Consider the following 2466-nt stretch of genomic DNA (forward strand, 5'->3'; position numbering starts at 1 on the left):
GCCTATCACCCTCTCTGGGTAGATGAGCCACCTTCAAGTTGAACTTGAACTGTTTGCACCGTGCATAGTAGATAATGGTCGTTCCAGTACACGGAATCGGACAGGTGCAGTTACACACCGTCCCTACGTGCTGAGCTTCTCCCGTTTCGCTCGCAGCTACTCAGGGAATCCCGGTTGGTTTCTTCTCCTCCCCTTATTAATATGCTTAAATTCTGGGGGTTGTCTCACATCACTTGAGGCCTACAACAAAATCAGTCACATTCCATTCGTTTCGAACCCGGGGCATAGCGAACCGATATATACGCAACAACACTTCACACACACACACACACGGATTGGGCAATTTACGGTCATTTTTGAATCAACGATGGCCCCCCCGAGCACGTTGTCCGAATATCACTCCAATAAGGACAACGAGTTCCGCTCGGCATCGTTTTGATTCGATCTCTCAACAACAACTCCCGGTCGACTTGGTCGACTTGGACCCACGATGTCTCCCCCCGAGCATGTCGAGCCAACTGCACCACTATTGTATTGGACAACATGTTCCCCTCGGGCATCGATGGGTTAATCATGCACCACTATTATAAAACCCTTTGACGTTTTCCCCCAAGCACGTTGATCCAGTATTACGACGGATACGGTCAACGAAATCTTGGACATCAAAGAGGTTTTCGATTGAATTTCCCCATGTTTCACAACGTACTCTTAGCGGTATCCTACGATACGTCTCACTCTATTTGTGTGTGTGCGCGTTTACGTGCGTGCGATTTATGCGGTTCACCCCTTTACTTTCAGCGCCCTGCGGTCCCAACAAAGGTCCCGAGCACGCCATTATGCACAGTGTGGAAGCGTGTTTCCCCCACGACACTAGACGGGCTGCTCGCCATAGTGTTCTATTGTGGCACGCTCCACCCTGAAGTTTGGTTTGTTGTATATCAAGGAATTGATAGGCACTCAAGAATGTGTGCATCGGCCGGGTTTAATCGTCCGACGCGCAATATGCGTTCAACTTATCGGTGTTCATGTGTCCTGCAGTTCACATTGTGACGCGCATTTAGCTGCGGTCTTCATCGATCCATGAGCCGAGTGATCCCCTGCCTAGGGTTTTATAGTAAGGTTCCCAATGTAACACAATCCCGGTGGTACGTCCAAAGACTAACTTTCTGACTAAGTTGTCTTTATTACCCAATAGTCCCAGGCCTTGTGACTTGTGGCTCATGTCTACGCCCATGGCCACCATTCGCTAAGATAGTTTTGAAGTCACTTTGAAGGCCCAGGAACAACTCTCTTAGCACATCGGTTAACCTGACGCCGCAGTCAACTCATGTGCTTGGATCGGATCGAGCTATTGAGTATTGGGCCTGCATACTCGCTCATCCGTATCCTTTGCGTACCGCCCCATGGCCCTTGTATGTCTGCACCACAGTTCCTGTTCGTTCCGTGCCTATGGCCGGATACGTATTGCACATCGGTATACCTGTCGCTACTCAGGCAACTCGTGTGCGTGGATTGGATCGAGAACATGGTGTGTGCCCCATGTTATAATTGATAGTCCATATCCACTTTATAGGTTAAAGTCATAAGTTGTGATTGCACAACCATTCTTCATAAGAGTTTAATCACTCTTCAACTAACTTTCGTTCTGGTGTCTTGGTATCAAATCGCGTAAGACACAAGATTCTACTGGCCAAATAGAATCTAGCACATTGGTTAACCTGGCGCCGCAGTCAACTCATGTGCTTGGATCGGATCGAGCTATTGAGTATTGGGCCTGCATACTCGCTCATCCGTATCCTTTGCGTACCGCCCCATGGCCCCGTCCTTAGAGTTAATGACTAATAGGCTTAACTCTTGTTTGTCTGCACCACAGTTCCCGTTCGTTCCGTGCCGTAGCCGGATACGTATTGCACACTAGTAGACACCGTAATCTGACGTATCTAACACACCACTATTGTAACTCGTCGTCGAAGGACCTTTCAAGTGCCTGATGGCCAGGGGAGCTCTTACACGGCACGGATACACAGTGATGCTCGCCCATCAAAGTGTACAACGATCGAGTTTGCTTAAGTGTCTGGGTACCTACACACCAGACACAATGCAATGGCCACGGATCCACACAAGGCACATCACATGCAGAAAGCTTCACCAGATTATGACACATACCACACTCTTGTAACTCGTCGTCGAAGGGGCGTTCAAAGTGCCTTACGGCTAGGGGAGATCTAGCACGGCACGGAGACACAGTGATGGTTGCCCATCAAAGTGTACAACGATCGAGTTTGCTTTCCGCGCAAGCGTTCTAAGTGTCTGGGTACCTACACACCAGACACAATGCAATGGCCACGGATCCACACAAGGCACATCACATGCAGAAAGCTTCACCAGATTCTGACACATACCACACACATGCAACTCGTCGTCGAAGGGGCGTTCAAGTGCCTTACGGCTAGGGGAGATCTAGCT

At 49.3% G+C, this 2466-nt stretch overlaps 1 non-coding gene and 1 pseudogene across 1 annotated transcript; both read right to left on the reverse strand.

The window, feature by feature from the left end:
* The window catches only part of LOC125773218 (large subunit ribosomal RNA), a 3597-nt pseudogene extending 3355 nt beyond the window's left edge, over positions 1–242 (reverse strand).
* Positions 243–951: 709 nt separating this feature from the next.
* Positions 952–1109, reverse strand: LOC125773224 (5.8S ribosomal RNA). Its single transcript, XR_007419966.1, has one exon. It is a non-coding gene; the product is annotated as a 5.8S ribosomal RNA (ribosomal RNA).
* Positions 1110–2466: the final 1357 nt, after the last annotated feature.

This window comes from Anopheles funestus (assembly GCF_943734845.2).
Source record: "Anopheles funestus chromosome X unlocalized genomic scaffold, idAnoFuneDA-416_04 X_unloc_24, whole genome shotgun sequence".
Lineage (NCBI taxonomy): Eukaryota > Metazoa > Arthropoda > Insecta > Diptera > Culicidae > Anopheles > Anopheles funestus.